This window comes from Capricornis sumatraensis, unplaced genomic scaffold, assembly GCF_032405125.1.
Source record: "Capricornis sumatraensis isolate serow.1 unplaced genomic scaffold, serow.2 scaffold10, whole genome shotgun sequence".
NCBI classification, from domain to species: domain Eukaryota; kingdom Metazoa; phylum Chordata; class Mammalia; order Artiodactyla; family Bovidae; genus Capricornis; species Capricornis sumatraensis.
This window is the reverse complement of record NW_027184621.1, coordinates 181271-194028: the sequence shown is the minus strand read 5'-3', so window position 1 is coordinate 194028 and position 12758 is coordinate 181271.

The window sequence follows — 12758 nt, the reverse complement described above, 5'->3', positions numbered from 1 at the left end:
TTCCAGCTTGTGCTTCCTCCAGCCCAGTGTTTCTCATGATGTAACCTGCATATAAGTTAAATAAGCAGGGTGACAATATACAGCCTTGATGTACTGCTTTTCTTATTTGGAACCAGTCTGTTTATCCATGTCCAGTTCTAACTGTTGCTTCCTTACCTGCATATAGATTTCACAAGAGGCAGGTTAGGTGGTCTGGTATTCCCGTCTCTTTCAGAATTTTCTGCAGTTTATTGTGATCCACACAGTCAAAGGCTTTGGCATAGTCAATAAAGCAGAAATAGATGTTTTTCTGGAACTCTCTTGCTTTTTCCATGATCCAGCGGATGTTGGCAAATTGATCTCTGTTTCCTCTGCCTTGTCTAAACCCAGCTCGAACACCAGGAAGTTCACGGTTAATGTATTGCTGAAGCCTGCCTTGGAGAATTTTGAGCATAGTTTTACAACTGTGTGAGATTAGTGCAATTGTGTGGTAGTTTGATCATTCTTTGGCATTGCCTTTCTTTGGGATTGGAATGAAAACTGACCTTTTCCAGTCCTGTGGCCACTGCTGAATTTTCCAAATTTCCTGTCATATTGAGTGCAGCACTTTCATACCATCATCTTTCAGGATTTGAAATAGCTCAACTGGAATTCCATCATCTCCACTAGTTTTATTCGCACTGATGCTTTCTAAGGCCCACTTGACTTCACATTCCAGGATGTCTGGCTCAAGGTGAGTGATCACACCATCATGATTATCTGGGTGGTGAAGATCTTTTTTGTACTGTTCCTCTGTGTTTTCTTGCCACCTCTTCTTAATATGTTCTGCTTCTCTTGGGTCCATATCATTTCTGTCCTTTATCAAGCCCATTTTGCATGAAATGTTCCCTTGGTATCTCTAATTTTCTTGAAGAGATCTCTAGTCTTTCCCATTCTGTTCTTTTCCTCTATTTCTTTGCACTGATCTCTGAGGAATGCTTTCTTATCTCTTCTTACTATTCTTTGGAACTCTACATTCAGATGCTTATAGCTTTCATTTTCTCCTTTGCTTTTCACTTCTCTTCTTTTCACAGCTATTTGTAAGGCCTATCCAGACAGCCATTTTGTCTTTTTTCATTTCCTTTCCATGGGGATGGTCTTGATCCCTGTCTCCTATACAATGTTACGAACCTCACTCCGTAGTTCATCAGGCACTGTATCTATCATATCTAATCCATTATATCTATTTCTCACTTCCACTGTATAATAATCATGGATTTGATTTTGGTCATACCTGAATTGTCTAGTCCATTTTAGTTTGCTGATTCCTAGAATGTTGACGTTCACTCTTTCCATCTCCTGTTTGACCACTTCCAATTTGCCTTGATTCATGGACCTGACATTCCAGGTTCCTATGCAATATTGCTCTTTACAGTGTTGGACCTTGCTTCTGTCACCAGTCACATCCACAGCTGGGTATTGTTTTGCTTTGGCTCCATCCCTTCACTCTTTCTGGAGTTATTTCTCCACTGATGTCCAGTAGCATATTGGGCACCTAATGGCCTGGGGAGTACCTCTTTCAGTATCCTACCATTTTGCCTTTTCATACTATTCATGGGGTTCTCAAGGCAAGAATACTGAAGTGGTTTGCCATTACCTTATCCAGTGGACCACATTCTGTCAGACCTCTCCACCATGACCCGCCCATCCTGGGTTGCCCCACGGGTATGGCTTAGTTTCATTGAGTTAGACAAGGCTGTGGACCTAGTGTCATTAGAATGACTAGTTTTCTGTGAGTATGTTTTCAGTATATCTGCCCTCTGATGCCCTCTTGCAACACCTAGCATCTTACTTGGGTTTCTCTTACCTTAGGCATGGGGTATCTCTTCATGGCTGCTCCAGCAAAGCACAGCTGCTGCTCCTTACCTTGGATGAGGGGTATCTCCTCCCACCGCCCTTCCTGACCTTCAACGTGGGATGGCTCCTCTAGGCCCTCCTGTGCACCCACAGCCACCACACCTTGGAAGTGGGGCTGCTCCTCCCGGTTGCTGCCCTGGCCTCGGGCATGGTGTTGCTCCTCCAGGCCACCACCCCTGGTGTCAAGCGCCACCCCTGGCCCCGGAAGTGGGTTGGCTCCCCTCGGCCTTTGCCCTTGACCTCGGATGCTGGGTAGCTCCTCCAGACGTGGGGTATCTCCTCTTGGCCATCATCCCTGGCATCGGATTCGGGGTAGCTCTTGGCCACGCTTAGTGTGCTGGCCACTGCTGCCACCGCCTGTGCTTAGCTGCAGCCAAATACTGTTTGATTTCATTTATATGAGGTGCCTAGCATAGTCAAATCTATTATTAAAATTATAATTTATATCTATCATTTATATAATTATAAATTATATCTACTACTGTGGGCAGGAATCCCTCAGGAGAAATGGAGAAGTCATCATGGTCAAAAAAAGAGTCTGGAATGCAGTACCTGGATGCAATCTCAAAAACGACAGAATGATCTCTGTTCATTTCCAAGGCAAATCATTCATATCACAGTAATCCAAGTCTATGCCCCAACGAGTAATGCTGAGGAAGCTGAAGTTGAACGGTTCTATGAAGACCTACAAGACCTTTTAAACTAACACCCAAAAAAGATGTCCTTTTCATTACAGGGGACTGGAATGCAAAAGTAGGAAGTTAAGAAACACCTGGAGTAACAAGCAAATTTGGCCTTGGAATGTGGAATGAAGCAGGGGGAAGACTAATAGAGTTTTGCCAAGAAAATGCACTGGTCATAGCAAACACCATCTTCCAACAACACAAGAGAAGATTCTACACATGGACATCGCCAGATGGTCAACACCGAAATCACATTGATTATATTCTCTGCAACAAAAGATGGAGAAGCTCTATACAGTCAACAAAAACAAGACCAGGAGCTGACTGTGGCTCAGATCATGAACTCCTTATTACCAAACTAAGACTGAAATTGAAGAAAGCAGGCAAAAATGCTAGACCATAGAGGTATGACCTAAATTAAATCCCTTATGATTATACAGTGGAAGTGAGAAACAGGTTTAAAGGCCTATATCTGATAGATAGAGTGCCTGATGAACTATGGAATGAAGTTCGTGACATTGTACAGGAGACAGGGATCAAGACCATCTCCATGGAAAAGAAATGCAAAAAAGCAAAATGGCTATCTGGGGAAGCTTTAAAAATAGCTGTTAGAAGAAGAGAAGTGAACAGCCAAGGAGAAAAGGAAAGATATACCCATTTGAAGGCAGAGTTCCAAAGAATAACAAAAAGAGATAAGAAAGCCTTCTTCAGCAATCAATGCAAAGAAATAGAGGAAAACAACAGAATGGGAAAGACTAGAGATCTCTTCAAGAAAATTAGAGATACCAAGGGAACATTTCATGCAAAGATGGGCTCGATAAAGGACAGAAATTATCTGGACCTAACAAAAGCAGAAGATATTAAGAAGAGGTGGCAAGAATACACATAACAGTACAAAAAAGAGCTTCACCACCCAGATAATCCCGATGGTGTGATCACTCATCTAGAGCCAGACATCCTGGAATGTGAAGTCAAGTGGGCCTTAGGAAGCATCACTATTGACAAAGCTAGTGGAGGTGACGGAATTCCAGTTGAGCTATTTCAAATCTTGAAAGATGGTGCTGTGAAAGTGCTGCACTCAGTATGCCAGTAAGTTTGGAAAACTCAGCAGTGGTCACAGGACTGGAAAAGGTCAGTTTTCATTCCAATCCCAAAAAAAGGCAATGCCAAATAAGGCTCAAACTACCACACGATTACACTCATCTCACATGCTAGTAAAGTAATGCTCAAAATTCTCCAAGGCAGGCTTCAACAATACGTGAACCGTGAACTTCCTAATGTTCAAGCTGATTTTAGAAAAGGCAGAGGAACCAGAGATCAATTTGCCAACATCCGCTGGATCATGGAAAAAGCAAGAGAGTTCCAGAAAAACATCTATTTCTGCTTTATTGACTATGCCAAAGCCTTTGACTGTGTGGATCACAATAAACTGTGGCAAATTCTGAGAGAGATGGGACTACCAGACCACCTAGCCTGCCTCTTGAGAAATCTGTATGCAGGTCAGGAAACAACAGTTAGAAGTGGACATGGAACAAGAGACTGGTTCCAAATAGGAAAAGGAGTACGTCAAGGCTGTTATTGTCACCCTGGTTATTTAACTTATGTGCAGAGTACATCATGAGAAATGCTGGACTGGAAGAAACACAAGTTGGAATCAAGATTGCCAGGAGAAATATCAATAACCTCAGATATGCAGATGACACCACCCTTATGGCAGAAAGTGAAGAGGAACTAAAAAGCCTCTTGATGAAAGTAAAACAGGAGATTGAAAAAGTTGGCTTAAAGCTCAACATTCAGAAAACCGAGATCATGGCATCTGATCCCATCACTTCGTGGGAAATAGATGGGGAAACAGTGGAAAAAGTGTCAGGCTTTATTTTTTGGGAGTCCAAAACCACTGCAGATGGTGATTGCAACCATGAATTTAAAAGATGCTTGCTCCTTGGAAGGAAAGTTATGAATAACCTAGATAGTATATTCAAAAGCATAGACATTATTTTGCCGACTAAGGTCCATCTAGTCAAGGCTATGGTTTTTCCAGTGGTCATGTATGGATGTGAAAGTTGGACTATGAAGAAAGCTGAGTGGCAAAGAATCGATGCTTTTGCACTGTGGTGTTGGAGAAGACTCTTGAGAGTCCCTTGGACTGCAAGGAGATCCAACCAGTCCATTCTGAAGGAGATCAGCCCTGGGATTTCTTTGGAAGGAATGATGCTAAAGCTGAAACTCCAGTACTTTGGCCACCACATGCTAAGTGTTGACTCATTGGAAAAGACTTTGATGCTTTGAGGGTTTTGGGGCAGGAGAAGAGGGGACGACAGAGGATGAAATGGCTGGATGGCATCACAGACTCGATGGATGTGAATCTGAGTGAACTCAGGGAGGTGGTGATGGACAGGGAGGCCTGGCGTGCTTTGATTCATGGGGTCGCAAAAAGTCGGACATGACTGAGCATCTGAACTGAACTGAACTGAATGGTCTAGTGGTTTTCCCTACTTTCTTCAATTTAAGTCTGAATTTGGCAATAAAGAGCTCATGATCTAAGCCGCAATCAGCTCCCAGTCTTGTTTTTGCTGACTGTATAGAGCTTCTCCATCTTTGGCTGCAAAGATTATAATCAATCTGATTTTGATGTTGACCATCTGGTGATGTCCATGTGTAGAGTCTTTTGTGTTGTTGGAAGAGGGTATTTACTATGACCAGTGTGTTCTCTTGGCAAAATTCTCTTAGCCTTTGCCCTGCTTCATTCTGTATTCCAAGGCCAAATTTGTCTGTTATCCAGGTGTTTCTTGACTTTCTACTTTTGCATTCCAGTCCCCTTTAATGAAAAGGACATCTTTTTTTGGTGTTAGTTCTAAAAGGTCTTGTGGTTCTTCATAGAACCGTTCAACTTCATCTTCTTCAGCATTACTGGTTGGGGCATAGACTTGGATTACTGTGATATTGAATGGTTTGCCTTGGAGATGTACAGAGATCATTCTGTCGTTTTTGAGATTGCATCCAAGTACTGCATTTAAGACTCTTTTTTTGACCATGATGGCTACTTCATTTCTTCTGAGGGATTCCTGCCCGCAGTAGTAGATATAATGGCCATCTGATTTAAATTTATCCATTCCAGTCCATTTTACTTCACTGATTTCTAGAATGTTGACGTTCACTCTTGCCATCTCCTATTTGACCACTTTCAATTTGCCTTGATTCATGGACCTGACATTCCAGGTTCCTATGCAGTATTGCTGTTTACAGCATCAGACCTTGCTTCTATCATGAGTCACATCCACAAGTGAGTATTGTTTTTGCTTTGGCTCCATCCTTTCATTCTTTCTGGAGTTATTTCTCCACTGATCTCCAGTAGCATATTGGGCACCTGCTGATAATTTAAGAGAAACTTTTCTGTAACCAAAACACATTGATTAGCTCCAGATTTGAGAAAAGTTAAGCTCAGGTGGAACCAGATGTCATCATGTCAACACAGAATTTTAAGAGAAACTTTTTTAATTTTGTATAGATAAGGGAAAAAAAAATCTGACACTTAAAGTTTGTTTCCTCCTGCTGTTTAAGAGAGAGATAAGACATGTTTGATACTTGCAGCCTATTTTCTCCGTTTGGAGATCCCTGGCCTCCCTGCTTGTTACCCTCTCACAACCATCTCATCCTCAATCTTTCCCAGCATCAAGATCTTTTCAATGAGTTGACTCATTGAACTTCAGCTTTAGCATCAGTTCTTCAAATGATTATTCAGGATTGACTTCCTTTAGGATTGACTGGTTTGATATTCTGCCATCCAAGGGATTCTCAAGAATCTTTCCAGCACCACAGTTCAAAAGCATCAGTTCAGTACTCAGCGTTCTTTATTGTCTAACTCTCACATCTGTACATGACTACTGGAAAACCCATATCTTGGACTACCCATATCTTGGTCAACCCATATCTTGACCTTTGTCAGCAAAGTGATGTCTCTGCGTTTTAATACAGTGTCATAGCATTCCTTCCAAGAACAAGTGTCTTTTAATCTTATGGCTGCAGACAATGTCCACAGTGATTTTGGAGCCCAAGAAAATAAAGTCTGTCACTTTTTCCATTGTTTTCCCATTTCTTTGCCATGAGGTGATGGGACAGGATGCCATGATCTTAGCTTTTTTTTTTTTTTTTTTTGAATGTTGAATTTTAAGCCAGCTTTTTCACTCTCTTTCACCTTCATCAAGAGGCTTTTTTGTTCCTCTCTGCTTTCTGACATTAAGGAGGTAACATTTGCATACCTGAGGTTATTTATATTTCTCCCAGCAATCTTGCTTGCAGCTTGAACATTATCTAGCCCTGCCTTTCACATGATATACTCCGCATGTAAAGTTAAATAAGCTGGGTGATAATATACATCCTTGATATACTCCTTTCCCAGTTTGAACTAGTTCATTGCCCCATGTCCAGTTATAGTTGTTGCTTCTTGCCCTCCATGCAGGTTTCTCAGGAGGCAGGTAATGTGGTCTTGTATTTCCAACTCTTTAAGAATTTTTTAGTTTGTTGTCATCCACACAGCCAAAAGGCTTTAGCATAGTTAACGAAACAGATGTTTTTTCTGGAATTCATTTGCTTTTCCTATGATCTATGGTCATTGACAATTTGATTTCTGGTTCATCTGCCTTTTCTAGAACTAGATTGTGCATCTGGAAGTTCTCAGTTCACATACTGCTGAAGCCTAGCTTGAAGGGTTTTGAGCATAACCTTGCAACATGTGAAATGAGTGCAATTGTTTGGTAGCTTGAACATTTTTTATTATTGCTCTTCTTTGGGATTGGAATGAAAACTGACCTTTTCCAGTCCTGTGGCCACTGCTGAGTTTTCCAAATTTGCTGACATATTGAGTGCAGTACTTTCACAGTATCATTTTTTAAGATTTGCAATAGCTCAGCAGAATTCCATCACCTCCACTAGCTTTGTTTGTAGTGATGCTTCCTAAGGCCCATTTGAGGTCACACTTCAGGATTTCTGGCTCTAGTGAGTGAGCACACAATCGTGGTTGTGTGGGTCATTAAGATCTTCTTTGTATAGTTATTCTGTGTATTCTAGCCACCTCTTCTTAATATCTTTTACTTCTGATTAGTCCATGCTGTTTCTGTCCTTTATTGTGCCCTTCTTTGCATGAAATGTTCCCTTGTTGCGTCTAATTTTCTTGATGAGATCTCTAGTTATTCCCATTCTGTTGTTTTCCTCTATTTCTTTACATTGTTCACTTAAGAAGGGTTTCTTATCTCTCCTTACTATTCATTGGAACTCTGCATTCAGATGGATACATCTTTTCTTTTCTTCTTTTGCTTCTCTTCTTTCCTCAGCTATTTGTAAGGTCTTCTCAGACTACCATTTTGCCTTGTCATATTCCTTTTTCTTAGGAAGGATTTTTATCATTTCCTCCTGTAAAATATTATGAACTTCTGTCCATAGTTCTTCAGCCACTTTATCTGTCCAATCTAATTCATTGAATCTCTTTGTTACTACTAATGTATAATCATAAGGAACTTTCTTTAGGTCATACCTGAATGGCTTAGTGGTTTTCCCTACTTTCTTTCATTTAAGTCTGAATTTTTTCAATAAGGAGCTCATGATCAGATCCACAGTCAGATTCTCAGTCTTGTGTTTGCTCACTGCATGGTGCTTCTCCATCTTCAGTTGCAAAGAACATAATCAATCTGATTTTGGTATTGACCATCTGGTGATACCCATGTGTAGAGTAGTGTCTTGTCTTTTTTGGAAAAGAGTGTTTGCTATGTTCAGTGCATTCTCTTGCCAGAATTCTGTTAGCCTTTGCCCTGCTTCATTTTGACAAGTCAAACTTTCCTGTTCCTCCAGGTATCTCTTGACTACCTACTTTTGAATTCCAGTCCCCTATGGTGAGAAGGAGATCTTTTATTTTATTTTATTTTTATTTTTGGCTTAGTTCTAGAAGTTCTTATAGGTCTTCATAGAACCATTCAATTTCAGCTTCTTCAGCATTAGTGGTTGGGGCATAGACTTGGATTACTGTGATACTGGATTTGCCTTGAAAACAAACTGAGATCATTCTGTCGTTATTGAGATTGTACCCAAGTACTGCATTTCAGACTCGTTTGTTGACTATGAGGACTACTCCATTTCTTATAAAGAATTTTGTCCACAATAGTAGATAAAATGGTCATCTGAATTAAAGTCACCCACTCCCATCCATTTCAATTCATTGATTCCTAAAATGTCAGTGTTCATTCTTCCATCTCATGTTTGACTACCTCCACTTTACCTTGATTCATGGACCTAACATTCCAGGTTCCTATGCATTATTGTTCTTTACAGCATTGGACTTTACTTTCACCATCAGACACATTAAAAACTGGGCTTCTTTTCTACTTTGGCTAAACCTTTTCATTCTTTCTGGAGTTTTTATCCAGTCTTCTCCAGTAGCATACTGGGAACCTACAAATCTTGGAGGTTCATCTTTCAGTGTCACGTCTTTTAACTGTTTCAAACTGTTCATAGCATTCTTAAGGCAAGAATGCTGAAGTTGTTTCCCATTTCCTTCTCCAGTGGACCGTGTTTTATCAGAAGTCTCCAATATATATATATATATACATATATATTTTTTAAAACTTACAAATATTTGCTTAATTAAAATATTTGTGACTTTTTGGTTCCAATTGTTTGACTAAGTATGAGAGGAATGCTAGATTTCTAATTTGTATTCACAAAATTTTGATATAATTCTATTTATTCTGGCACCTAGTATTACTACTAAAAGCCTAGAAACATTATTTTATTGATTTAAAAAACTGAATGAGTCTTAAGACCTCTTATCCAATCCTGAAAATATAAGGAAATACTATGTTGTAAAAATAAAGCAACAGGAGATTAACATGTCATACTATATTATTAACTCTAGTACAGATTTTGTTCAAAATTTATGCTAGTGTCTGTTATTTATTTTCATACCTTTTCAAGATTCCACATTTTTTAATTGCATTGAGCAACTGCATGCAACAAATCCTGATAAATTCTTGTTTCATCTTTATTCTGTTACAAATGTTTTCTAATTTTCCATGTTATGGCTTCTTAGATATATTCATCATTTAAAAGTGAATATTTAATTTCCAAAATATCTGGATTTTTAAAGTATCCTTGATGTTAATTTCTCATTTTGATATTAATTTCTCATTTAAATGCTTTTTTCTCTGCGATCACCCTTTGTTTTTTCAGTCTTTTAAACTTTATGAGATATTCAATGGTTAAGTCAAATATCTATCTTGGTAAATATTACATTGCAGTTGAAAATATGTGGGTTATTTTTAAATATCTCTTGGTATTGATTTCTAACATAATTTCACAGTGAAAAGAGAACAGACTCTGTGTGATTTCAATACCTTTTGTTCATAAAGTTTTTTGCACCTTGTTTTATGTCCCTGGATATATTCCAGTGTCTCCTGATTTACAGTCTATGGGAACTTGAATTGAATTTATACCCCACTGATATGTGAAAATTGTGTAAATCTTTATTATGTTTAATTGGTTCATAGTGCTTTTCAGGTCTATTATATCCTTCTACTTTTCTATCTCTTCATTCTATTATATTTTTTTTTCATTCTATTAATTTTTAAAACTTCAGCTTATCCTCTTAAAAATAATTGTAATATATAATGGAACTATATGTAACTTTGTTCTGTATTTTCCAAGTATCTTGTAAATGATAACTTGTAAAAGTTATCATACTTTCATAACTTAAAAAATAAAACAAATATTTTAAAAATATATGTTTTCCTGACATTAAAATAGTATTAAGTATTACATTAGGGCTTCCTTGGTGAATCAGATGGTAGAGAATCTGCCTACAATGAAGGAGACCTGTGTCTGATCCCTGAGTTGGGAAGATCCACAGGAGGAGGATGGCATGGCAACCCACGCCAGTATTCTTGCCTGGAGAATCCCCATGGACAGATGTGCCTGGTGGGCTACAGTACATGGAGTTGCAAAGAGATGGACACGACTGATCAACTAAGAACAAGCATTCAGTTCAGTTCAGTCACTCAGTCATATCTGATTCTTTGCGACCCCATGAAATGCAGCACGCCAAGCCACCAAATCCTGAAGCTTGCTCAAACTCACGTCCATTGAGTTGGTGATGCCATTCAACCATCTCATCCTCTATTTTTCATTTCTCCTCTTGCCCTCATTCTTTCCAGCTTCAGGATCTTTTCCAATGAGTCAGATTCTTAGCATCAGGTGGTCAGAGTATTGGAGCTTCAGCTTCAGCATCAGTCCTTCCAGTGAATATTCAGGACTAACATTCAGCACAATACTCAGCCCAAGTATTGCATTATTTTAAAGTTTTTTTTTTTTCAGTTTTATTTATTTATTTTTACTTTACAATATTTTATTGGTTTTGCCATACATTGGCATGAATCCACCATGGGTGTACATGTGTTCCCTATCCTGAACCTCCCTCCCACATCCCTCCCTATCCCATCCCTCTGTGTCATCCCAGTGCAGCAGCCCCGATAACCCTGTATCATGCATCAAACCTGGACTGGAAATTCATTTCACATGTGATAATTTACATGTTTCAATGCCATTCTCCCATATCATCCTGCCCTCGCCCTTTCCCATAGAGTCCAAAAGTCCGTTCTATACATCTGTATCTCCTTTGCGGTCTCACATACAGAATTATCATTACCATCTTTCTAAATTCCATATATATGTGTGTTAGTATACTGTATTGGTGTTTTTCTTTCTGGCTTACTTCACTCTGTATAATAGGCTTCAGTTTCATCCACCTCATTAGAACTGATTCAAATGTATTTTTTTTAATGGCTGAGTACTCCATTGTGTATATGTACCACAGCTTTCTTATCCATTCATCTGCTGATGGACATCTAGGTTGCTTCCATGTCCTGACTATTATAAACAGTGCTGTGGTGAACATTGGGGTACATGTGTCTCTTTCAATTCTGGTTTCCTTGGTGTGTATGTCCAGCAGTGGGATTTCTGGGTCATATGGCAGTTCTATTTCCAGTTTATAAAGTGGCTGTACTAGTTTGCATTCCCACCAACAGTGTACAAGTGTTCCCTTTTCTCCACACCCTGTCCAGTATTTATTGCTTGTAGACTTTTGGATAGCAGCCATTCTCACTGGCATGAAATGGTACCTTATTGTGGATTTGATTTGCATTGCTCCTATAATTGAGTGATGTTGAGCATCTTTTCATATGTTTGTTAGCCATCTGTATGTCTTCTTTGGAGAAGTGTCTATTTAGTTATTTGGCCCACTTTTTGATCGGATCGTTTATTTTTCTGGAATTAAGCTGTGGGTGTTCCTTGTATATTAAAGTTAAAATATTTTGAAAGTTAACATAAACCACTAGATGGTGCTGTTATCACAAAGAAATGAAAAATATACACAATTTAAAAAATAATTTGCACATTGTAGAAAAAATCCAACTACTATACAACTGTACAAACCAGAAAGTGTAGGCTAAACTTTTAAGCACTGTTCCCCAAAGGCAGTCACTGATAACATGGAGAATTTTCTCTTTTCAGTTATTTTATCCATATTTATATTTCTATGTATTAATTTCTCTACCTATATATTCTCTAATAAAAAATCTAATACATACATTGCTATTTTGAAATTTACTTTTTCTAAAAACCTAATAATATTGAAGTTCTTTCCATGCCAGTACATATAATTAATTTCATTCTTCAATAAAATGTGTCAAATAAATTGTTTCAAATGATCAAAAAATTATAAAATGTGATAATATTATATTTATATAATTATTATACTTATTTAATGCTATATTTATTTGTTATATTTTGTTTCAGTGCTAATAATAGATATTAAGATACTTAATAAATATTTGCTTATGCAAACAATAGTGCAGAAATCACCTTGTGCATTTATCCTGTTGTGCTGGCTACAGAATATTGACATCATTTTATCTTAGAACCTTAGAAGCATGATCTCCTATGACTTAAAACTTGTAGCATAGCTGTGAGCAATTTAATGTACCATCCTTATTCCTAAATCCATTTAAAAACTTTGAATCCCATCTGTTTTCTCTCTTCCCATCCCATCCCACTTCTCTGCTTTAGGGATTATATCTCTGGACACTCTTGACAATGTCCCTGGCTGTCTTCTTTTCTTCCAATATTGTTTTGGGCCCTCAGTGAGCCCTTTCAGTCTTT